The sequence below is a fragment of the Schistocerca serialis genome, chromosome 12 (genome assembly GCF_023864345.2).
Source record: "Schistocerca serialis cubense isolate TAMUIC-IGC-003099 chromosome 12, iqSchSeri2.2, whole genome shotgun sequence".
NCBI lineage: Eukaryota > Metazoa > Arthropoda > Insecta > Orthoptera > Acrididae > Schistocerca > Schistocerca serialis.
Genome location: NC_064649.1, coordinates 147,864,147 through 147,891,420, shown reverse-complemented (window position 1 = coordinate 147,891,420; position 27,274 = coordinate 147,864,147). Strand labels below are relative to the sequence as shown.

The window sequence follows — 27,274 nt, the reverse complement described above, 5'->3', positions numbered from 1 at the left end:
TTGTTCATGAGACCCAGAAAATATTAGATACAGACTCCGAGGTAGATGCTATTTTCCTTGACTTCCGGAAGGCGTTCGATACAGTTCCGCACTGTCGCCTGATAAACAAAGTAAGAGCCTACGGAATATCAGACCAGCTGTGTGGCTGGATTGAAGAGTTTTTAGCAAACAGAACACAGCATGTTGTTATCAATGGAGAGACGTCTACAGACGTTAAAGTAACCTCTGGCGTGCCACAGGGGAGTGTTATGGGACCATTGCTTTTCACAATGTATATAAATGACCTAGTAGATAGTGTCGAAGTTCCATGCGGCTTTTCGCGGATGATGCTGTAGTATACAGAGAAGTTGCAACATTAGAAAATTGTAGCGAAATGCAGGAAGATCTGTAGCGGATAGGCACTTGGTGCAGGGAGTGGCAACTAACCCTTAACATAGACAAATGTAATGTATTGCGAATACATAGAAAGAAGGATCCTTTATTGTACGATTATATGATAGCGGAACAAACACTGGTAGCAGTTACTTCTGTAAAATATCTGGGAGTATGCGTACGGAACGATTTGAAGTGGAATGATCATATAAAATTAATTGTTGGTATGGCGGGTGCCAGGTTGAGATTCACTGGGAGAGTCCTCAGAAAATGTAGTCCATCAACAAAGGAGGTGGCTTACAAAATACTCGTTCGACCTATACTTGAGTATTGCCCATCAGTGTGGGCTCCGTACCAGGTCAGGTTGACGGAGGAGATAGAGAAGATCCAAAGAAGAGCGGCGCGTTTCGTCACAGGGATATTTGGTAACCGTGATAGCGTTACGGAGATGTTTAACAAACTCAAGTGGCAGACTATGCAAGAGAGGCGCTCTGCATCGCGGTGTAGCTTGCTCGCCAGGTTTCGGGAGGGTGCGTTTCTGGTTGAGGTATCGAATATATTGCTTCCCCCTACTTGCACCTCCCGAGGAGATCACGAATGTAAAATTAAAGTGATTAGAGCGCGTACGGAGGCTTTCAGACAGTCGTTCTTCCCGCGAACCATACGCGAGTGGAACAGAAAAGGGAGGTAATGACCGTGGCACGTAAAGTGCCCTCCGCCACACACCGCCAGGTGGCTTGCGGAGTATTGACGTAGACGTAGACGTAGACACATCACAGGCAGTTACAATTCTGGCAACTAATTCTATCTCCGTATCCACTGGGGTCTCACACACAACTGACTTTAGATATCCTTACAGGAAATAGTGAAGGGATTCAGGTCAGCTGACTTCGCAAGCCATGGAATGGGACCTACCCTTCCAGTCCACCGCTCGGAAAAAACAGCAATGAGATGCTTGCAGACATCCACTTTAAACTGGGGAGGTGCCCCGTCATGTATCCACATCCTGTCACGAACAGACAAGGGTACGTTTTCTAACGATTCTTTGCACATAGAGGTTGTCATTCAGTCGGCCAGTTACACTTCCCACTAGTCAGGCTAGTTCTCCTTTGAAGGAAATAAAGAATTTATACGTAAATAAACAGCAGTGTACGTGTAAACTTGTACGCATGTTCGTTGTAAATGAGCTGGAGAACAGTAATGCTAGACAAAGCGGTAGACAAGTTAGATTCCATATCCCGTTAAGTTGGCTTGTCCGACCCCATGTTCCCTACCTCCAATTGTTCAGTCGAGCATTCTCTCTAGCCTGTTACATTTTTGCTCGCTCTTAACCCTCTATACCCTCCGCTGCTTGTGCTGCCATGTGTCGTCTGTGAGTGGCCATTGAACACAACGCACATAGGGGACGATCATATTAATGTGACTGCTCTGTGTATGTGTTCTGAGTGTGACTAATAATGTCACATTTATGCCTGAAGACGGTGCGAAACTGGTTGTGTTATTAAGGGGTGTGCGTACGTCCTAGACCCACAGAGTTAAATTTGCAATATTGGTGACCCGTTATCTCAGAACCTGTGACAGATAGAGATCTGAAACTTTTGGGATGTATAGTATCACTCCTTTTCTGATTGCTGTTGTTGTTGTTGTGGTCTTCAGTCCTGAGACTGGTTTGATGCAGCTCTCCATGCTACTCTATCCTGTGCAAGCTTCTTCATCTCCCAGTACCTACTGCAGCCTACATCCTTCTGAATCTGCTTAGTGTATTCATCTCTTGGTTTCCCTCTGCGATTTTTACGCTCCACCCTGCCCTCCAATGCTAAATTTGTGATCCCTTGATGCCTCAAAACATGTCCAACCAACCGGTCCCTTCTTTTTGTCAAGTTGTGCCACAAACTCCTCTTCTCCCCAATTCTATTCAATACCTCCTCATTAGTTATGTGATCTACCCATCTAATCTTCAGCATTCTTCTATTTCGAAAGCTTCTATTCTCTTCTTGTCTAAACTATTTATCGTCAATGTTTCACTTCCATACATGGCTACACTCCATACAGATACTTTCAGAAACGACTTAATGACACTTAAATCTATACTCGATGTGAACAAATTTCTCTTCTTCAGAAACGATTTCCTTGCCATTGCCAGTCTACATTTTGTATCCTCTCTACTTCGACCATCATCAGTTTTCTGATTACTGAACCAGAATCAAAATGTACAGAGAAATAATTAGCTAGTTATGATTTTTTAAAAATGTTGTTCAATATTTTTTTTCAAAGTTCACTTTTTCTTCCGTAAGTAAAAAACCGTTAGAGGTAGAGATATTTTGGGAGTTTCAGTAGCTGCACTATACTTAGTGGTAACATAGTGTAAAATTAAGGATATTTATCTGTAATAATTCCTGAGATGATGAGTCAAATAATTTTAAAAATGTCATTTCCAGCAAATCAAGTTCAAACATTTGATTTGATATTAACTTACACATGGAGGAATGCCAGCTTCTAGAAACAGCCAGGCCCATAATCAGCATTATCTGGATCCTGTTCTTGACTATCCTGCAAACCTGGAAGCTTCCTTCTTTTCCTGCCTCTTGCTGCTTTAGTCATTTCCTCTACTGCACGCTGGGATTACGTGATCCTAAGTCGATCCATTCGCTGAAAGGCTTCCGGTGTGTTGGCACCTGGTGTGACACCAAGTTCCTCTAGTACCCCAATTCTTCCCTTTATACCATCATTAAACGTAATCACAGCATCACAAACACCCAAGCATAGAGTTTTCCTTCCTACAAAGACATTTTTTGGTATGCGGGTCCAAATTACATGATTGAAAGACTCACTCAGGTTTTGAGTTCGACCATGGAGACATTTGGAAAGAAGGTCAGGATTAGCTAATTCTCTATATATTGGTTCAATAGCTTCCATCACTGCAGATGGTATGCTATTTTTGTGCCTAAATTGTTCCTCTGTACCTGCTGCCAGAGCTTTGCGGTACTTGCACCATGAATCAGCACCAGTTGGGCAAAGACCATGTATAGGTGTGTCATCAGTGGATGATTTGTGGAAGGATGTAGCGTACACTGAAAGGGTACAGTACCGCCCGACATTGAAACTAGGTACAACATACTTCATTATTATTGTCAGAACAACACATTTTTTTTGTAAAATAACTCAATTTCAATTAATACAGCGAAGGCGGATACCAGTGTGGGAAAGAATGACAATTTATTTATTTAATTGATCACATGTGCACTCCCACAAAGTAAATACCTACATCCAGTTTGGTGAGATCTGTGAAATGAATGAATGTATGGTCGTCTGCTAACCGCAGATAGTGAATGTGAATATATGATCATCTTTGAGTCAATCCTTTGGCCACCTTTGGTGGGACCAAAGAGATGAAATTTGCCTGAGCTTTGAGCGCCTGAAATGTGGCTGACCAATACGGTAGCAAGGTGCTCCCCCACTTAGACAGTGGGAGAGAACCTCAAGAACGGCCATGTTTCAGCACTCTGCCGCTGGATCTTGTGCTGTTAAGACCTGTTTTAGTTGTGCTCCGTAATGATGAAAGAGTGGAGACATGGTATGCATGTGGAATATTTAAGAGTAGTTTGAAATAATAATTTCTCTATTTCAGGAACTTTTGTGGGGAGAATTAAATGTCAGGCAGGTAATATTAAAGGGATTGTAGTAATCTTCGGAAGTGACCAACGGTCACGATGAAACCACGTGTAGCAATAAGTTGAAATACTTCCGTATGCTTAAGTTAAGCTGAATTACTAGCGTGTGTACAATAAGTTGAAATATTTAAGAAATAGCGTGTGTACCATAAGTTGAAATATTTAAGAAATGGCGTGTGCAGGACTTGAAATTAGAGACGAGTACTTCCACGTGGTGAGTACTGTGTGAGTCTCAATCTGTGTATGGGACAAAGGATAAAGAGAAGTACTCGTCCATGGTATCAGTTGAGGACTCGCGTGTGTGATGAATACTTTCTTAATATTACCTTACGTGATATAATTCCGTGTGACGCTAGATTCAAACTCTGAGAGAGAAGCAAGGTGAGTCGGCCGTCTATCCAGCAACGCCACTTGGCTTGCATTGCACAGGAAGACGTGCATATATCTCCAGAGTTCATAGTAGGAAAGTAGAATTACGAAGTGGGGCAGCGTCGTGTGAAACTGGGATAAATATTAATTGAAGTGGGAAAGCTGAAAGTGATAGTGTTGTGACTATTTAGTGTTTTATATTTGTTATTGCAGTGTGATGTATGTCATGTAATTTGGGTATGTGTGGTTTGCATGGGAGAGTAGCAAGGTAGTTTCAAAAGATTAGTGGGTTATGCTTGTTCCTTCGGTACCGCTCGGTCTGGAGGAAAGTTTCGTGATGATGATTGTGAGAGTCGAAGTGTGAGGTATAATAAAAGATCCACCATTCTATCCAGAAACTGCACTGTAGCGTTAAATAATTACGAGACCATAATATAGAGATACACCATTGTAAAGCCATGCCCACTGGGCGGAATTTCTCATGTGATATTGTTGTAGGTTATAGAATTTGTGTGTTTAGGTTAGAGAATTTATCGGAATAAATAGGATAGTGAAAAGAAAAAGATTGGTGGCCTTTTCCTACGAATTGTATGTTGTCATAATGTCCCGAATTTATAGTGTGTGCGCCATTCATATTCAGTGCGGTGGCCACGTGTTGACAAAAGCCGTTAAATAAAAAAGAAAGAAAATGTGGTATTGCCAGTGCGTAGTGTACAGTCAGAGTTCTGCAAATTACTGGTAGTCAGATGCGTGTTTCCGTTGCGTATTAATCATATAGGAGGATAACTTGTAACTTAAGTGTGAGTACTAGAGTTCATGTTACTCGATAAATAAGAATGAATCCACTCGCTTGGCAGACCACTCATCTTGCAGGCCTGACTGCTTGATGCCACAGTATGAGCAAGGCATGTGGGTGTCTCTCAACACTGCTCGTTTCATCCCTTGTAGGTCATGTGTATTGTTTCTTATTGCCATTCCATAATAATGCTGGAGTTCATCAATGTTTCTGTCTGTAAGTCTTCCTTTACCACTTAGAGTCTTTCCTTCTCTTTCCTTTTGTCTGCTTCAATTTTCGGAGACGTGTTCCCATCCGTTTTTGAACGTGGCCCACACATTCAATCTTAACAATCTGATTATTACCATAAGGTTGGCTTTCCACTACTGATTTGTAAGCTTTTGAGTCACCATCCCCCAAGTACTCAGTGTAACACACACCTCTCTCCTGTTGCGAACGTCTGAACACAGAAACAACTTCAGTAGCCTCCATACCCCTACTAGTTCCCTAATAATTTGTTTTATGGATTTCACTTGTTTCATCAACTGATTTACACTGATGACAGTATTTAGTCAGCACTTCAATGTCTAAAACTTTATCTGTGTCAACACTAGTGACAGTTGCAACTGCATTTTTTGATGTGTGACCTCTCTTCTGGCATGTGCCATGAACCGCCACAAATAAGTCTGTTGTGTTCTTTAATTCTATTGCTTCTTTAGCAGCAGCTTTCATAGAAGCAACAGCAACAGATTTGACACATTCACCAGTTACTTCTGTGTACTTACTTGATCTGGTCGGTGGGTTTGGCAAGTTCAGCGTTGCACATAACACGTCAGCTGCAGTCAATCCTTTCCCAATGCACCTCATTCCGTACAGGAATCTAACATTGTTCTCAAACAAGTCATTCTTGCACTTTTCAGAAGTCCGAAATGATGTCGAGAGGCTGCACACTTCGCACTGAATATCAAGTTTGTTAGCCAGTACAGTCCTTGCAGATGAGTCCTCAGAGATGCTAATTTGCCCGCCACAAACCTTACATGACACAGCATCTTGCAAGTTTTAACACATTCAAATCTAAAAAACACATAACCTAAACTATTTTGATCTTTGCCCATAAATAAATCCTCATGGTCTCCAAGTTTCCTCTTCGAAGCACTAGTACGCGTGTCCTTATCACGGGTCTGTGAAAAATCTATTTCAGGATCAACACTGGATTCAGATTTTGTGATATGCTGATTTCCATGGAAACGTCGCTTCTTAAAACAACCCTTTCTTTTCGTAATGTTGAAAAGAGGTATAAGAGCGTATAATAACACACCAAACCACAATGTTTTCAGTTCAAAACTTATGAAACACATCCACCACAAAGTAAATAACCAAAATGCATGTGCTATACCGCCATTTCTGTTTACACAGTGCATCCAACCTCTTAACACGAACATCAACATGATTTCAAGGAATAAATAGCTGAAAACCACAGCCTTCTAGATTGAATAGTTCAAGAGATAGAGATACTTAGGCAAGTCAGTGCAGAACGACCGGATAATGTTACACACACACTATTAACTTTTAAATGATAAAAACTACACTTCCAATTGGAATTTTTTTGACAAATAGTGCATTAAATTATTCAGGAGAGATCAAATATTAATAATAGATAATTGTGGTGTCTCCGCCAGACACCACACTTGCTAGGTGGTAGCCTTTAAATCGGCCGCGGTCCGTAAGTATACGTCGGACCCGCGTGTCGCCACTATCAGTGATTACAGACCGAGCGCCGCCACACGGCAGGTCTAGAGAGACTTCCTAGCACTCGCCCCAGTTGTACAGCCGACTTTGCTAGCGATGGATCACTGACTACATACGCTCTCATTTGTAGAGACGACAGTTAAGCATAGCCTTCATGCTACGTCATTTGCTACGACCTAGCAAGGCGCCATATTCAGCTACTAACAGATAATATTGTGAATCATGTACCGTCAAGAGCGACGCTCATCATTAATGGATTAAACTTAAGTATGAAACTAATTACATCCACTTTCTGAATTCTCATTCCTTGCCATGTTCCAGACCTCACGTCAGTATAGTTCTTCCCTCCTCACGCCAGCCTGCGTAAGCTAAAACGCGTGCATTTCGGCCTCCTCTAGTAACACGGTGTTGGCTCTTCTGCCAACACAAAAATAATAATCCGAAAATGTCACTTTTTGACCAATTCCGCCATACGTGCTCCCCTTAAACAGTACAGCTGTGGCGGATCGTGATTTTTTCCAAAAAATTTCCAGAATATGTTAACCATCGACCCCGTCAAAATTCTGGTGCGGCGCCCTGCTTTCGAAAGACGCACGCCCAGCACGGTGACCTTAAATCGCTAGCTCTACTGCACTGCCAGGCCGCTTTGTTCCGTGTTTCACCCGAACGACCGTGACATTGGCAGGACTGGCCGTGTTTACAAACGATAGTTACGGTCAGCCGCAAAGGCGAACCTAGCCTGTTGGGCGGAGAATGATACCTCGTCACGGCTTACTAAGCCGTATTACTTGCTGGACGGCACACACAGGCTGCTTTGAGTTTATGTAGTCGAGGGGCCCTTGTCGAGATTTCAACAAGGCAGGAGGCGGTGCAGCTCAAACAGACGGCATGGGAGGGATCTGTGTTGAGGGGTTGAGGGACGGGGGGGGGGGGGGGTAGCAGTGCTGCTGACGAAGCGCCGTACGAGTGCGTCTGGACTAATTAGCGCCCGCCGGTGGCAACACAAACGGCCAGACCAGAGAACGGGGCGCGCAGCACAGCCGCGGCATCGATCCCGCGACCCCCTAGCCGCGCGCCCGGCGCTGACCCCTGACCTTTGCGCCCTCGCACGTGCGCTGCCAGCCCCCAGCCCCCTTCCACGTGTTGGTACGGCCCGCCACGCGGGAATTGTAACCGCAGGCGGACGGCCGTGTGTTTCGCGAGCGGAGCAGTAGCATCCGCCACCCTGGGGAGAGAGCTAATTACCGCTGCCACACACGCTTTGTTCGGCGTTTCTGGGAAGGAGCCACACACGTACAGGCGGTCACCAGCTTCAACCCTTAGACTACCAACTTTTAACAAGCCGATGCCCTCGCAGAGTACAGTGTGTCCAACTGCAAATCCCTGAGCCGCTGCAACTGAGCGACTGTTTTAGCGCCTGAGGGTCAGGCAACCCGCACATAAGGGGTATTAAAAGGATTGCCGACTATTAGTCGCTGGAGCAGCTGAGAGACGCCACTCAGTTGAATGCGTGACAGGTGATTTTTTGACGTTCTCAGCAAAAGGCGATTGGTGGGCACCGAGGGTGTTGGCGAACTTGGAGGTCTTACGAAGACATTTTCCCTCTTATTTCACACACGTGTTAATATTGCACCCCATTGTGATCATGTCGCAAGAGGTCGCGAAACAGGATGACTGAAAAAGCATAAACACCTGTAAGCATAAACACTGGTAGGCTTAATGAAATTTTCTCTGGCTTCCGTCCGCGACACGTGGTTAAAATCCCACGAGCTTTCGACCGAGCTCTCCCCTGTCATTGTCAAGTGGTAAGATTTTAACCACCTGACGCGGCTGGAAGCCCGAGATAATTTTATTAGTTCATATCGCCGCGAAACCATACATTCATACCTGTAGGCTTGTCCTCAGCTCGTCGTCCAGTGGCTGGCGTTGCTGGCTCTGGATCAGGGGGTTACGGGTTCGATTATCGGCCGGGTTGGGGATTTTCTCTCCCCGGAAACTCAGTGTTTGTGTTCTCATTTCATCATCGTCATCATTCGTGACAATGACTACCTTGGACTTAGTAAAAAGTTGACCTGTGTAAAAATTGGGACATTGTACGGGCGCTGATGACCGCGCAGTTGAGCACCCCACAAACCGGACATCATCATGACCTGTAACCTTTCTACAAAATTTGTCTATAAATGAAAATACTTGATATTCTATTTTCGAAAACTTTCTCCTTGGGTAGCACAAGCTTCCCATATCGTATTCGGCTGGTGAGCCGTTCGTTGGCCCTGTGTTGCGCATGTGAATAGCGTCATGAAAAAAAAATTTTAAGATATACAAGGGGAGGCCACGAGGTTTGCAATGCGGATTTACTGCAAACTTCGTACACTCGTAGTACTCCACGAGGACAACAAAATGTGTAAGCAGTAGAGCGTACTTCTCAAGCGTTAGTGAGAAAATTGCAAGATAATTTCGATCGTCAAATATATACACCTGTGCGTGGCCGTTTTTGCCAGGAAGCGCCGCCAGGCGAGTGGTTAGCGTTCAAGCCCCAGTCTGCTTTCGGCAGGGCAGCAGTGCGCACCGCGCTTGGCCGTCCACGCCGCTGCGCGCGCGGAGTGTTTTGTTTACTTCCTCGTCACAGCGCTTCTCAGTCGAACAAGCTGTAATGGCCAACTCTTACAGGAAGAACACTCTTAACTTCACCTTCTCAAACGAATACGCACGACCCAAAGCACTGGCCGTCGAACGCTTCCTACGCGAAGACGTGAAGATCCCGCGTGACGAACTCATCGGCATACACCTATCGATCATTAGCAGCGTCGTTTATGTTAAGATGACTTCCGACGCTGCCTGCAACGAGATCATTCAAAGGACGCGACATGGACTAAAATTTCGGCACTCCGACGGAAACGTCGGGCCTGTGGATGTCGACCATGCAGGACTTGGCCTTCGGACGATCCGTGTATTCGAACTGCCTTTCGAGGTGGCTGAAGATGAAGTCATCGCGGCGCTAAGTCCGTTCGGAAAAGTCCAGAGCCACGTAGCCGAGACATGGGCACAGTTTACGACGTATCCGGTGCTTAATGGTGTGAGACAAGTCCGAATCGATCTCAAACGGCACGTTCCATCGTACATTTCTATCGGCGGCTGCCGTGCGGTGGTCATTTACGACGGACAACCTCGAACATGTTCCGGTTGTGGCCAAGAAGGCCACGTCCGTAATGAATGCCTGCAACGCCGCATCACACAACTAAGGCCCGACGATACGAACACCGACAGAACCGTGACCACCCTTCCAGTCACCTATGCGGCGACACTGCACGTCCAGCCCTCACAAGGCGCCGTTCACGAGCGTCTCTCTGGTCCGTTACACCCGGAGGCGTCCCAGCACCTTGACACCGGCGATGCCGCCCGTGAACATGTCCAACAGCCGGACACACCCACGCTAGAAGATCACAAGGATACCAATGAGAGTGTTCTGGAGAATGAAGACCGCATCATAGCACCCGCGGCTTTTGTACCGGAACGACGTGAATCTCTTCCTTCCTCAGACACCGAAACTCATTGCCGAAAGCAGAAGTCGCCCAAACGACGAAAAAAACGCCGCAAGACATCAGAATCGACCATTGAGCCCCCTCCGCAGGACGAAGAAATGCCACATCACTCCGACGGAGAACACGATAACACTTTCTCCTCTGCCACGGAGACGCGTCACCCACAAGACGGTGAACCGTCCGACAGAGATCGTGCGCAAGCCCCGCGCCCAGAAGCCATGCAACATAGCACGCCTGTTGTCACTGACGCCATTGAGCCGACTCGGCCAGCGCTGCCACCCATCGCCGATGTCAAACCTGTCGGACACCTTTCATGGGCGGATGACACGGATTTCCCACCTCCATCTGATGCGGAAATGAGATCTGTTTCTCCGTTAGACCAAAACTAAAATGGGGGAAGTTTCTACGGCGAATCCTGCGACTTCTATGGACTTCCAGCATCCACAACAACAATCTTCACCAACTACGACCCTATCAACAGCACGGATCTCCCATCAGGCGTACCGAATAGCTACTATCAATACTAATAATATCGGCTCCCATGCTAAACTTCAACTGCTCCGTGACACGCTAAGAGCAGCGGACATCGACATCGCCCTGTTACAAGAACTGAGGACAGCGACTTGGACTGGGTGTTATGGATATGAGACGTACGCCGCCCCTGCAGCTATGGAACACACAGGCGCAGCCATCCTCCTCCGAGAAGGAATTGCAGTTTCCGATGTCGCATACCTCCCAACAGCGCGAGGGGTGGCCATAACAGTTGAAGGACTCAAAATCATAAATCTCTACGCCCCATCGGGCACTGATAAACGGAGGGATCGCTCCCAGTTCTACGCAGAAGACATCACGCCTTTATTCCTCGGTCGATACGATCATCTCATCGTAGGTGGAGATTTCAACTGTGTTCTCGAGCGCACAGACCAATACCCCCATTTCACCACATGTCCCGAACTTCGCTTCCTCGTCCGCCGCCTTCGTCTCCTCGACACTTGGCGAGTGATACACGGCGACCGCCCGGGGTATACACACATCACGAGCCACTCCACCAGCCGACTTGATAGAATATACATCTCTAACGCTCTAAAATCAGTACTCCTCGACGCGGAACTTTGTCCGTCTGCCTTTTCGGATCATGACATCTATATCTGTACCATGAACCTACGTCGACAATCTACATGGCGCAGTGCAGGACCCTGGAAACTCAATGTCGCGCTACTGCGGGACCCTGAATGTCGACAACAGGTCACCGACACGTGGCACACCTGCGTTCAGCGCATTATGCGTTACGAGACCACACTGCAGTGGTGGTTGCTGTGCGCCAAACCGGCCATCCGACGCACATTGACACACTATGGCAGAGCCAAAGCCAGGTGGAATCACCATACCACTGATTTCTACTATAGCGCTCTACGTGAACTCATGGATCATCCTCCATCCCCGGATCGCCTCAAAGAAGCTCAACGCATCAAGGCAAAGATTTTATCCTTGACCAGATGCCGTCTAGAGGGAGCCATTGTACGAGCCCGCAGCCAAGACGGGATTAATGGTGAAGAACCTTCTATGCATCATATTGTTCAAAATGTTCGTCGACGCCGACAGGCTTTAATGACAACTTTAGACTTACCTGATGGACGACGGCTGACTTCGCAAGCTACCATTGCGGATGCATTCACAACGCACTATAGACTTTTCTATCAAGAAGTACCTGCCGGTGCAGAGGCCATTGCTGAGGTTGCCCATGAGACACTTGGTACTCTAAACGCAGCAGCTGCAACCCTCCTGACTGCTGAAGTGACCACCGACGACGTCCAAGGCGCTGTGGCCAAGGGGTCTCTGAATCGATCTCCCGGCCCGGACGGTTTACCTCTCGAATTTTACAGAACCTTCCAAGATTTGATGATGCCACGATGGAGGGACATGTACTGGGAACTTTTGTCCGGCGCGGCGGACCCGCCACCAATGTTCATGGAAGGCTTACTTGTACCAGTCCCGAAACCCGCAGGAGGAACACGACTCGACAGTTATCGGCCGATCACGTTACTCAATTCGGACTTCAAGATATTCACACGCCTTCTGGCAGTGCGACTCAAACATGTATTACGGGACATTGTCTCCCACGAACAAACATCCTTAGGCGGCGATCGTAATATACAGACGGCCCTCAGTGACTATCGAGATGTGATCGCTGTGGCAACACACTCGCGACTGCCAGGCGCTTTCATCTCCATCGACTTCAAACAAGCGTTTGACCGCGTCAATCATGCATTCCTCAACGCAGTGATGGACCGAATGGCAATTCCCCCGACGTTCACGCACGTGATTATGCGGCTCCTTCGTGGAGCAACGTCCAGACTTCTCGTCAACGGCAGACTTACAGAACCTATACGGATTGAACGCTCAGTACGGCAGGGTTGCCCTTTGTCGACGGTACTTTATGCCATTGCGATGGAACCACTCATTTGCGGATTACGGCGACGTTTGACAGGTATTCCACTCCGGGATCATATGTTCCGCTGCCGAGCTTACGCGGACGACTTGGCCCTCGTCGTACGTTCAGCGGCTGAAGTACAAGCTGCGATGCAGTGGATTACCCATTACAGTGCAGGGGCAGGGAGCGCTATGAACGTGGCAAAATCATGCGCCATGAAGATCGGCCGCGGCCTTCCCGCAGGCAGCGTAGTTCCATTTCAACTGGTAGACACCATTCGTTGTCTCGGATTGGTGTACACGCGAGACATTCGCCGCACCTCGGCGATCAATTTTCGTGCGCTGCTGCAACGCATCCGGGCCAACATACAAAATCACATACTACGCCCGCTGAATATGTGCCAGAGAGTCACCTTCGTCAATACCCATCTGGCAGCTCGGATACCCCATATAGCGCAGATTCTGCCCATCACTGCGACAATGGCGGCCAGGTTACAGGCGGCATTCGGCTATTTCATTTGTTCTGGACACATCTTCAAAGTCCAGTATGAAGCTCTCATCTTACCGAAGCGGGACGGTGGCCTCGATCTGGTTAATGTGAGAGCCAGGACATCGGCACTTTACACTAATACTATGCTCCGGTTATGGAAAAGCCAAAATGCTAGTTTTACTGGAATGTTGACCACCGAGCTCGCGCCTGTTTCGAGACGCCCACCGACGTCTTTGGCACACATCCCACCTCCGATGTCACATATCGGCCGTTTCTTTTTGGAGTACAGCTACATATGCACCGAGCTCCCCAGGACCAGGAAGACGACCACCCGCGACATCTACCGCCTTCTCCGAAAGTCTCCACCCCGCAACCCCGTCGAAACACGTCACCCCCAGGTTTCATGGCCTACAGTTTGGAAAACGATCCACCAACCATATCACACCACTGACACCACCTCTATGTGGTACCTTCTCGTCAACGGCAAGTATACTACAAGACAGAAACTACATCGCATCGCACTGGTGGACTCACCCCTGTGCCTCAAGTGCAATGTCGAGGATACAGATTTACATCGTTTTGAGTGTGGGCCAGCAGCAGCTGTCTGGACCCTCGTACAGAAGATTGTGGCTTTCTACCTCCGAGTACCACCACATCACGTTTCTCCCACTATGATGATATATCCCGACACTACCTACTTTCCATCGGCTAAGTGGCACGCCATCACATGGATCAGTGGCATGGCTGTCGACTACCTCTTCCGAGACGACATCGTCGATCCGGCGGACTTTTGGACACGCCTCCAAGTGTATCACCACACCCTTCGCCGGCATCGACACTATCGGGCCACTTTCGCGAACTATTTACAGAGCATTTTCACCAACCCGCCTCAAAGCTGGAATCTCAACGAACCGTGCCAGCCAAGGCTGGACGATCCCACGTTCCCCTTCAATGGTCAATGATAGAATGCATTTTGTTCTGCTGGCGCGCCAAAGTGGAGCATGGCGCGGAAAGTATTCCTATTTTATTTCAGTTCTCTTTTCTCCCCCTCTTCTAAGTTTTTTTTTTCTCCTTACACATGTTTATCCCTTTCATACATAGCTCTCTATCTGCAACCTATTTGTTTTCTTTCTCTTGTGCTCAAAAAAAAAAAAAAATGCTGCTGATGGTGAGACTGTACACTCATTTATGTTACCAAAAAAACATACAAATACAAAAGAAGGCCGTTGCGGTAATATAGCTACCTTTTATGTTTTACGTTTTCAAAGGATATTGTGTTATTTATGAAGAACGTCGTCTTTTATTTTCATACCCAAGAGGTTTTTATTTGTTTTCTTTAAAAAAAAGTAAAAAAAACAAAAAAAAACATAAAAATAAAAACAAAAAAAAAGCCCCGTAATCTTAGGGTCTCTGGATCGAGTCCAGTTAGTCAGTGTTTTTTTTTTATTTTCAGCACAGTCATTTTCCTTACTATTTATTTTACAATTGATATAATGGGAAAAATACGTGTAACATTCTATTAAATTTACGATGTTATTTGGGAGTCTACAGATTTTTATTATCACCAATAATATAATATTCATAACTATCCACTAGTAAACTACCAAACGCATGGAGTGATGCTGAAAATGTATATAAAAAAAAAAAGCCCCGTAATCGCTGGGTCGCTGGATCGAGTCCCGCTCGTCAGTTTTTTTCTTTTTAATTTTTAACACAGTCTTTTGGTTTACTATTTATATTACAATTGATGTAATGGGAAAAATACGTGTAATCGGATGAACTTTTATTAAATTTACAATGTTATTTGGCAGTCTACAAATTTCTATTATCACAAATAATGTAATATTCATAACTACCGACTAGTAAACGACCAAACGCATAAAGTGATACTGAAAATGTATGCTTGTCCGTGTCTTAAAAATTGTTCGTATTTAATCGAAAGAGAACGAGAAATTCCTTCTCGTGAAGGCGCTATTAAAATACACTCGAGACTGCATGACCAACGATCAGCGCCGATATTTAAGGAACTGCTGCGTAATGCATGGTTTGCTTCCAAATTATCGGCTGAAAGAGAGGTTTTTGAAAATGTTAACGATGTTTGTTTTTCCACGGAAGACGTCAAAAGACCTTTCGTATGCGGAAACGTAGCAATTATTCAATGCAGCTGGTGCCGTTTAACTTTATGTACTACATGTTTTTACGAAAAATACCATCCCGCAAATTGTACTCGCAATGTCGAAAGCGACGATTAGCTGTACCTCTTTTGAAAGCCTCCTGTGCCGGTCAAAACTCGGAGGCAACAAGTCGTTTCGGGCTCCTTCCACTTATAAAGGATTTCTCAAATCACGGACAAGCATACATTTTCAGTATCACTTTATGCGTTTGGCCGTTTAATAGTCGGTAGTTATGAATATTATACAGGGTGATTCAAAAAGAATACCACAACTTTAAAAATGTGTATTTAATGAAAGAAACATAATATAACCTTCTGTTATACATCATTACAAAGTATTTAAAAAGGTTTTTTTTTCACTCACAAACAAGTTCAGAGATGTTCAATATGGCCCCCTCCAGACACACGAGCAATATCAACCCGATACTCCAACTCGTTCCACACTCTCTGTAGCATATCAGGCGTAACAGTTTGGATAGCTGCTGTTATTTCTCGTTTCAAATCATCAATGGTGGCTGGGAGAGGTGGCCGAAACACCGTATCCTTAACATACCCCCATAAGAAAAAATCGCAGGGGGTAAGATCAGGGCTTCTTGGAGGCCAGTGATGAAGTGCTCTCTCACGGGCTGCCTGGCGGCCGATCCATCGCCTCGGGTAGTTGACGTTCAGGTTTCATAACTAACCTTTTTCGTAGGATTCTCCATACAGTTGATTGTGGAATTTGCAGCTCTCTGCTAGCTCTGCGAGTCGATTTTCCTGGGCTGCGAACAAATGCTTGCTGGATGTGTGCTACATTTTCATCACTCGTTCTCGGCCATCCAGAACTTTTCCCTTTGCACAAACACCCATTCTCTGTAAACTGTTTATACCAACGTTTAATACACCACCTATCAGGAAGTTTAACACCATACTTCGTTCGAAGTGCACGCTGAACAACTGTCGTCGATTCACTTCTGCCGTACTCAATAACACAAAAAGCTTTCTGTTGAGCGGTCGCCATCTTAGCATCAACTGACGCTGACGCCTAGTCAACAGCGCCTCAAGCGAACAAAAGTACAACTAAATGAAACTTAATAGCTCCCTTAATTCGCCGACAGATAGTGCTTAGCTCTGCCTTTTGTCGTTGCAGAGTTTTAAATTCCTAAAGTTGTGGTATTCTTTTTGAATCACTGCCAAATAACATTGTACATTTAATAAACGTTCATGCGATTCCACGTATTTTCCCATTAAATCAACTGTAATATAAATAGTAAAGAAAATGACTGTGTTGGAAATAAAAAAAAACTGACGAGCGGGACTCGATCCAGCGACCCAGCTTGAACGCTAACCACTCGGCTGCCGGCACTTCCTGGTAAAAACGGCCACGCACAGGAATATATATATTTGACGACCGAAATTATCTTGCGATTTTCTTAATATCGCTTGAGAAGTACGCGCCACTGCTTACGCGTTTTGTTGTCCTCGTGGAGTACTACGAGTGTAGGAAGTCTGCAGTAAATCCGCGTTCCAAACGTCGTGGCCTCCCCTTCTTAGTGAAATACGGAATTCGAAGTATTGAAAACTAACCTAAGTAAATGCCAAAAGAAACCTATTTTGTACTCAATGAAAAATGTATAATTTTATGTATTTGTAGACTGTAGCGGTGAGTGAAAATTTGTGCCGAGGCTGGGAATCGAACCCGAGTCTCCCGCTTACAAGGCAGGTGCTCTAGCCACTAAAGCACCTCGGCACAGGTGCTCGCACGATGGCACGATTCTCTGGCACATCTCCCACCTCACTGCCGCCCCAAAATTTCACCTTGCACATGAACAGAATTGCCGGGGCTCTTCGTGTTCTGGCATACCACCTTAGTACATATTCTCAAATCGAATATAATAAATTTTCTTGAGAATGAGAAGCTTAAGTCCACGGATCAGCACACTTCTATAAAGCATCGCTCGGGTGAATCTCAGCTTGCTTTTTGGACACATGATACACTGCAAGCTATGGATGAAAGGCGACAGGCGGATTCCATAATTCTAGATTTCGGGAAAGCGTTTGACGCGGTGCCCCATCGTAGACTGTTAAAATACGAACGTATGGAATGGTTTCACAGATATGTGACTAGCTCGATGATTTCTCGAGTTACGGAACCGAATATGTTGTCCTCGATGCCGAGTGTTCATCAGTGACAAGGATATCGTCAGGAGTGCCTCAGGGAAGTGTAATAGGGCCTATCTCTCTCTCTGGATGTTCATTGCAGTATCCTGCAAATATTTGAAATAAATCAGGCAACTACTTTTGGAGATTATTGCTAACAACTTTTCTCCTTTCTACGTAATATATATGACGCTATGGTTGGCCCGCTAGAAGGCGCTGCCATAGGTCAAACGGATATCAGCTGCGTTTTTTAAATAGGAACCCCCATTTTTTTATTACATATTCGTGTAGTACGTAAAGAAATATGAATGTTTTAGTTGGACCAATTTTTTCGCTATGTGATAGATGGCGCTGTAATAGTCACAAACGTATAAGTACGAGGTATCACGTAACATTCCGCCAGTTCGGACGGTATTTGCTTCGTGATACATTACCCGTGTTGAAGTGGACCGAGTTTGCAATTGCGGAAAAGGTCGATATCGTGTTGATATATGGCTATTGTGATCAAAATGCCCAACGGGCGTGTGCTATGTATGCTGCTCGGTATCCTGGACGACATCATCTAAGTGTCCGGACCGTTCGCCGGATAGTTACGTTATTTAAGGGCACAGGAAGTGTTTAGCCACATGTGAAACGTCAACCACGACCTGCAACAAATAATGATGCTCAAGCAGGTGTTTTAGCTGCTGTCGCGGCTAATCCGCACACCAGTAGCAGACAAATTGCGCGAGAATCGGGAATCTCAAAAACGTCGGTGTTGAGAATGCTACATTAACATTGATTGCACCCGTACCATATTTCTATGCACCAGGAACTGGATGGCGACGACTTTGAAAGTCGTGTACAGTTCTGCCACTGGGCACAAGAGAAATTACGGGACGATGACAGATTTTTTGCACGCGTTCTATTTAGCGACGAAGCCTCATTCACTAACAGCGGTAACGTAAAACGGCATAATATGCAGTATTGGGCAACGGAAAATCCACGATGGCTGCGACAAGTGATACATCAGCGACCTTGGCGGGTTAATGTATGGTGCGGCATTATGGGAGGAAGTATAATTGGCCCCCATTTTATCAATGGCAGTCTAAATGGTGCAATGTATGCTGATTTCCTACGTAATGTTCTACCGATGTTAAAAGATGATCCGCACGTTCACCGGATCTGACGTCCCCGGATTTCTTTCTGTGGGGAAAGTTGAAGGATGTTTGCTATCGTGATCCACCGACAACGCCTGACAACATGCGTCAGATTACGGAAGGCGAACTACTCGCTGTTGAGAGGAATGCCCTTTCACGTATTGCCAAATGCATTGAGGTTGACGGACATCGTGTTGAGCATTTATTGCATTAACGTGGTATTTGCAGGTAATCACGCTCTAAAAGCATGCGTTCTGAGAACTGATAAGTTCACAAAGGTACATGTATCACATTGGGACAACCGAAATAAAATGTTCAAAGGTACCTACGTTCTGTATTTTAATTTAAAAAACCTACCTGTTACCAAGTGTTCGTGTAAAATTGTGAGCCATATGTTTGTGACTATTTCAGCGCCATCTGTCACAAAGCGAAAAAAGTGGTCCAACTAAAACATTCATATTTCTTTGCGTAGTACACGAATATGTAATAAAAATGGAGGTTCCTATTAAAAAAAAACGCAGTTGATATCGGTTTGACCTATGACAGAGCCATCTAGCGGGCCAACCATAGCGCCATCTGGTTCCCGCCTTCAAGCTAGACAAGTTTCGTTCTTTGTAGTTTTTTCGTTTGACGCTTATTTCGTGAGATATTTGGCCCGGTCACGATCAATGGACCACCCTATATATAACCCCGTGTCATTCCAAATTGTCATTAAAGTAACATGTAAAAATCTGGAGTAAATCGGTCAAGAGCTGTTCGTGATTTTTGGGAACAGATAAACCGAGGTGACAAAAGCCATGGGAGAGTGATACGCACAGATACGTATTGTGGTAGCATCGTAAACACGAGGTATAGAAGGGCGGTGCACTGGGCAGGCTGTCATTTGTAGTCAATCGATTAATGTGAGGAGGTGTCCAGCCTGGCTGTGGCCGCACCACGGGAATTACGAGACTTTGAACGCTTAATGGCGGCTGGGGCCAGAGGCACGGGACAATGCATTCCGGAAATCGCTGGGGGATTCAGTATTCCGAGATCCACAGTCACAAGGGTGTGCCGAAAATACCAAAAGTCGGGCATTACCTGTCACCACGGACAACGCAGTGGCCGACGGCCTTTACTTAAAAAGCGAAAGAAGCAGCGTACGTGTACTTGTCAGTGCTAAGGGCCAAGCGTGAAATAACCTGAGGCATCAGTGTGGGACGTACGACGAACGTGGCCGTTAGGTTTGGCGATAGTGGGCTTTGGCAGCAGACAGCTGACGCGAGCACCAGCCTGGAGTGGTGGTCTCTGGTGGCTTTTCATTCCGTAGCAAGAAGCTTTGGTTATTATTCCCGGCACACGTCCACATACTCTGCGTCCCGTTATGTTACTGTTCATAGCAAGCGATCCTGGGCTTACATTTCAGCAAGATAATGCCCGCCCGCATACGGCAACAGCTTCTACTGCTTGTCGTCGTGTTTGCGGAACTCTACCTTGGCCATCAAAGTCGCCGGTCCCCAACTGAGAACATATGCAGCATTACGGGCAACACTCTTCAACCATTCTGACGGTATAACGCGCCAATTGGACAGAACTTAGCACGATATCCCTGAGGAGGATATGCAAAAGCTCTATCAATCAATCCTAAACCGAATAACTGCTAGCGTAAGGGTCAGAGGTGGATCGACGTGTTTTTGACTTGCTCAGCTTGAGAAGCTCTTTTTCTTGAATAACTTATCCATTTTTTCTGAAATTGAAATCATTTCCTTGCCTGTACTTGTACATCACATCTACCGCTTTTCATGCCAATTGCATAATACCTTCGCGGTGCGTCTTTTTTCTTCTCTTCGAGTGTATGTCCAAGCAGCCGTTTTATATGGGGTTTCCATATTTCTGTCCAATACCCGTACAGATTGCCTCTCGGAACATGGTCCATATGCAGGGTAGCTACTGATTGTATGCCAACGCACCACAGACACTTGTCGACGTGGAGTTACCGGCACCCTAGGCCATAGTGTTTGGTAATTCACTTTCAAACAAAATGTTACAGGCCAGGAAAGGAACGTGTTTGGCTGTACTCCAGTCTATAACGTAATAAGGAATCAGGAGATGTGGGACATATATTTGCCGACAGTGAAAATATCAGCTTGGTATCTGCCGGCCTACAAGGTAGTGAGACAACCAACAAGAGGCACTTTTTTTTTCTCAGAATCTAAACGCGGATCCTAGACAGATCTGCAGATTGCGCCTTTGTACACTGAAGAGCCAAAGACACTGGTACACCTGCCTAATATCGTGTAGGGCCCACATGAGCGCGAGCACGCAGGAGTGCCGCAACACGGCGTCGCGTGGACTCGCCTAATGTCTGAAGTAGTGCCGGAGGGAACTGACACCACGAATCCTGCAGGGCTGCCCTTAAATCCGTAAGAGTACGACCGGGTGGAGATCTCTTTTGAGCATCACAGATATGCTCAATAATGTCCATGTCTGGGGAGTTCGATGGGCAAGAAGTGTTAAAACTCAGAAGAGTGTTCCTGGAGCCATCTATTAGCAATTTAGGACGCGTGGGATTGTCCTGCTGGAAATAGCAAGTCCGTCGGAATGCACAATGGACATGACGTTGATGATCAAACAGGATGCTTACGTACGTGTCACATGTCAGTCGTAACTAGATGTATCAGTGGTCCCATAACGCTCCAACTGCACAGGCCCCACACCATTATAAAGCCTTCCCCAGCTTTAAACGTCCTCTGCAGGGTCTACAGATTCGTGAGATTGTCTCTGTACCCGTACACATCCATCCGCTCGATACAATTCGAAATGAGACTCGTCCGACCAGTCAATATATTTCCAGTAATCAACATTCGAATGTCGGTGTTGATGGGCCGAGGCGAGGCGTAAAGCTTTGTGTCGTGCAGTCATCAAGCGTACACGAGTGGGGCTTCGGCTCCGTAAGCCCATATCGATGATGTTTCGTTGAATGGTTCGCACGCTGAAACTTTTCGATGGCCCAGCATTGAAATCTGCAGCAATTTGCGGAAGGGTTGCAATTCTGTCACGTTGAACGACTCTTCAGTCGTCGTTGGTCCCTTTCTTGCAAGATCTTTTTCCGGCCGCAGCGATGTCAAAGATTTGATGTTTTCCCTGATTCCTGATATGCACAGTTCATTGTTGAAATGGTCGTACCGGAAAAGGCCCAGTTCATCGCTATCTCGGATACGCTATGTCCCGTCGTTGAGGCGTTGATTATAACATCACGTCCAAACTCACTTAAAATTTTGATAATCTGCGATTGTATGAGCAGTAATCGATCTAACAACTGCACCGGACACTTGTTGTCTTGTATAAGCGTTGCCGACCCCAGCTCTGTATTGCGACACTTCACTTATCTCTGTATTTGAACACGCGCGCCTGTACCAATTTCTTTGGCCTTTTGTGTAATTCGCAAAAGAACCTCAATACTCTGCAAGTATCAGTCCTGATCAGAACAGTCTTCTGTATATCTGAGTATGCATCATATGGGAGCTAAGTGAAGTCCAGCGCGGGCAAAACGCTGGTGCTCGAATGGTGCGTTCTTCAGTGACCAAGATGGCAGAAGTGTTTGTTTTTCTGACGACGCACCGTATCGATGGGAAAGCAGGAAAATATCACTCGTGAAGTCACAACGCGGACGTACGTGTGTGTCGAATGAGCATGATGCACAGTCATTGGATAGGACTGTAAGGAAACATAAGGAGACGACAGCTGCTAGAGCCAGTGCAGAATTGAATGTCGCACTCGCCATTCCCGTCACCACCAAAACAACACCGAGGAAGCCCCATAAGCAGGCAATTGCAGGGCGTACTGGAATCGCAAAACCACTCATCAATGATGCACATGCGCGTAACAGGAAAATGTGATGCTGAAGCCATAAAACCACGAGTATGGGGTGGTTGGAGAAATTCATTTGGTCGGATGGATCTTGCTTCACATGTTTTCCAACTTCCGGTCGAGTTTACGTCCGAGAGTGAAACACTTGGGGGTTCGCTGATAGTTTGGGGATTTATACCGTGGTATACCATCGGCCCTATGGCTCCATATTTGTACATTAATACCGTGGTATACCATGGGCCCCATTCTTACTCTGCAAGGTCGAATTACTGCCTAGGACTATGTGATTAATTTGGCTGATCAGCTCCATGCCACGGCCCAATGTTTTCTCCCCAATGGTGACGCTCTATTACAAGACGACAAGGCCCCTGTTCGCACAGCTTTCATCATCAAGGACTGGTTCCGTGAGCGCGAGGATGAATTGTCGCGTCTTCCCTGGACACCACAGCCATCAATATTATGAGCCTTTGTGGTCTACTTTCGAGGGAAAGTTGCGTGGTCCATCTGCTTTACCTGAACTTGCCACTACTGTTCAGGAAGAATGGTGCAAGGTTGCCAGAAAACCATACAGCGCCTTATGTTATCCAGTCCGAGACGAATGAAAGGTATTTTGAATGCCAGCGAGTTCCTATAAGGTATTAACCATGCCAACGTGTTTTTGGCATTTCCATATTTAGTCCACCCCATCCACCCCGTGCATCCCCCTTGGTCGGAAAGAAGATTGACATTCCGGACCTTATTTTTACACCACTGCACATTAAAATTCCTACACCACGAAGATTACGTACTACAGACACGAAATTTAACCGACAGGAAGGAGATGCTGTGATAAGCAAATGATTAGCTTTTCAGAGCATTCACACAAGGTTGGCGCCGGTGGCGACGCTTACAACGTGCTGACATGAGGAAAGTTTCCAACCGATTTCTCACACACAAACAGCAGTTGACCGGCGTTGCCTGGTGAAACGTTGTTGTGATGCCTCGTGTAAGGAGGAGAAATGCATACCATCACGTTTCCCACTTCGATAAAGGTCGGATTGTAGCCTATCGCGATCGCGGTTTATCGTATCGCGACATTGCAGCTCGCGGTGGTCGAGATCCAATGACAGTTAGGAGAATATGGTATCGGTGGGTGCGTGCTGTATCCCAAACGAGTCGAACACATCTGGGATGTGATTAAATATGGCGTCAGAGCTCATTGTCCGCCCTTCTCGACGTTACCGCCCTTTGATGGCTTGTGCGTGCAGATGTGGTGCAAACTCCCTCCGGCGACCTACCAAAGCCTCTTTGCTGCCATGCCTGGCGCTGTTATCCGAGCCAAACAAAGGTGGACATACCGACTGTTAAGTAGTTGGTCACAATGCTCTGGCTGCTCAGTGTAAGGCCGACCGAGTGTACAGGTACAAGCCTGAAGTCTAACACTTGCACGCATGGCCACCGAGCGTCCGTGCGGTTTCGAAGTGTGGAATCACTGAGCCCGTCTTTACCGGTTCGACGTGGCTGGCCCGCGTCTTCTACATCTACATCTACATCTACATCTACACCAATACTCCGCAAGCCACCTGAGGGTGTGTGGCGGAGGGTACCTTGAGTACCTCTATCGATTCTCCCTTCTATTCCAGTCTCGTATTGTTCGTGTAAAGAAGGATTGTCGGTATGCCTCTGTGTGGGCTCTAATCTCTCTGATTTTATCCTCATGGTCTCTTCGCGAGATACACGTAGGAGGGAGCAATATACTGCTTGTCTCTTCGGTGAAGGTATGTTCTCGAAACTTCAACGAAAGCCCGTACCGAGCCACAGAGCGTCTCTCTTGCAGAGTCTTCCACTGGAGTTTATCTATCATCTCCGTAACGCTCTCGCGATTACCAAACCATCCCGTAACGAAGCTCGCTGCTCTCCGTTGGATCTTCTCTATCTCTTCTATCAACTCTATCTGGTACGGATCCCACACTGCTGAGCAGTATTCAAGCAGTGGGCGAACAAGTGTACTGTAACCTACTTCCTTTGTTTTCGGAATGCATTTCCTTAGGACTCTTCCAATGAATCTCAGTCTGGCATCTGCTTTACCGACGATCAATTTTATATGGTCACTCCTAATGCCTGCTCCCACATAATTTATGGAATTAACTGATTCCAGTTGCTGGCCTGCTGTACTGTGGCTAAATGGTAAGTGGTCTTTCTTTCTATGTATTCGCAGCACATTACACTTGTCTACATTGAGATTCAATTGCCATTCCCTGCACCATGCGTCAATTCGCTGCAGATCCTCATGCATTTCAGTACAATTTTCCATCGTTACAACCTCTCGATATACTGTAGCATTATCCGCAAAAAGCCTCAGTGAACTTCCGATGTTATCCACAAGGTCATTTATATATATTGTGAACAGCAACGGTCCCAAGACACTCCTCTGCGGCACACCTGAAATCACTCTTACTTCGAAAGGCTTCTCTCCATTGAGAATGACATGCTGCGTTCTGTTATCGATAGCAACTCTTCTATCCAATCACACAATCTGTCTAATAGATGCTCTTACTCTGTTCATTAACGACTGTGGGGAATTGCATCGAACGCCTTGCGGAAGTCTAGAAACACGGCATCTACCTGGGAACCCCTGTCTATGGCCGTCTACGTTTCCTGGACGAATAGCGCGACCTGGGTTTCACACGATCGTCTTTTTAGAAACTCATGCTGATCCCTACAGGGCAACGGCCTTGCCGCAGTGGATACACCGGTTCCCGTGAGATCACCGAAGTTAAGCGCTGTCGGGCGTGGTCGGCACTTGGATGGGTGACCATCCAGGGCGCCGTGCGCTGTTGCCATTTTTCTGGGTGCACTCAGCCTCGTGATGCCAATTGAGGAGCTACTCGACCGAACAGTAGCGGCTTCGGTCAAGAATACCATCGTAACGACCGGGAGAGCGGTGTGCTGACCCCAAGCCCCTCCTATCGGCATCCACTGAGGATGACATGGCGGTCGGATGGTCCCGGTAGGCCACACGTGGCCTGAAGACGGAGTGCTTTTTTATGCTGATTTCTACGGAGTAGATTTCTACTCTCCCGAAAAGTCATAATACGTGTTCCAAAATTCTACAACTGATCGACGTTAGAGGTACAGGTCTATAGTTCAGCACATCTGTTCACCGTCACTTCTTGAAAACAGGGATGGCCTGTGCCCTTTGGCAATCTTTTGCAACGGCACGCTCTTCTAGAGACCTACGTGATTTGCTGTGAGGAACGTCGCAGTTCGTAGTAATAGACGGCAAATGATCGAGTAAAACTGAAGTGATATCGGGTGTTCCCCAGGGAAGCGTCCTGGGACGTCTGCAGTTGTCTTAGGTTGTTCGCAGATGATGCTGTAATTTACCGTCTAGTAAGGTTATCCGAAGACCAGTATCAGTTGCAAAGCGATTTAGAAAAGATTGCTGTATGGTGTGGCAGGTGGCAGTTGACGCTAAATAACGAAAAGTGTGAGGTGATCCACACGAGTTCCAAAACAAATCCGTTGGAATTCGATTACTCGATAAATAGTACAATTCTCGAGGCTATCAATTCAACTAAGTACCTGGGCGTTAAAATGACGAACGACTTCAGTTGGAAAGTCCACACAGATAATATTGTGGGGAAGGCGAGCCAAAGGTTGCGTTTCATTGGCAGGACACTTAGAAGACGCAACGAGTCCACTAAAGAAACAGCTTACACTACACTCGTTCGTCCTCTGTTAGAATATTGCTGCGCGGTGTGTGATCCTTAGTAGGTGGGGTTGACGGAGGACATCGAAAGGGTGCAAGAAAAGGGCAGCTCGTTTTGTATTACCACGTAATAGGGGAGAGAGCGTGGCAGATATGATACGCGAGTTGGGATGGAAGACATTAAAGCAAAGACGTTTTTCGTCGCGGCGAGATCTATTTACGAAATTTCAGTCACCAACTTTCTCTTCCGAATGCGAAAATATTTTGTTGAGCCCAACCTTCATAGGTAGGAATGATCATCAAAATAAAATAAGAGAAATCAGAGCTCGAACAGAAAGGTTTAGGTGTTCGTTTTTCCCGCGCGCTGTTCGGGAGTGGAATTGTAGGGAGATAGTATGATTGTGGTTCGATGAACCCTCTGCCAAGCACTTAAATGTGAATTACAGAGTAATGATGTAGATGTACGGTACAGCCGCTGCAAGAAAGGGGGCAAGTTCATTCGCGTACTCTGTGTAAAATGGAACAGGTATCCCATCAGGTCCAGCGGCCTTTCCTCTTCTGAGCTCCTGCGTGACACGGAAGGCCCTGGTCACACGACATCTACATTCACTTGCCCTGCTGGGCCCCACGGCCGGCTACCGCCGGCTGCAAGTTCACGCCACACGCGCCAGGCGGCCATCGATTCTCAGGCCGGCGCCGCTCCTGGTGGTACCTGGGTCCCCATTTAGACCATCAGAGGCAGCCAGCCCACGTACACAGTCCTCATTACCTCCTGTCACCTTCCCAGCGCCCGTTACAGTCGCAAATTTATGGAAAGCGTCTCAGTGGCGGAGAGACTGGAAGGTTTCAACCTATATGACGTACTTCCACACCTCATTGACTGGG

General features: G+C 46.5%; 1 protein-coding gene and 1 pseudogene across 1 annotated transcript in view; both read left to right on the top strand.

Annotated features, from left to right (window-relative positions):
• Positions 1–27,274, top strand: part of LOC126428011 (acetylcholinesterase-like) — a 780,456-nt gene that overhangs the window by 600,277 nt on the left and 152,905 nt on the right. The gene's annotated exons all lie outside the window — the stretch shown is intronic.
• On the top strand, positions 25,403–25,520 carry LOC126428659 (5S ribosomal RNA; annotated as a pseudogene).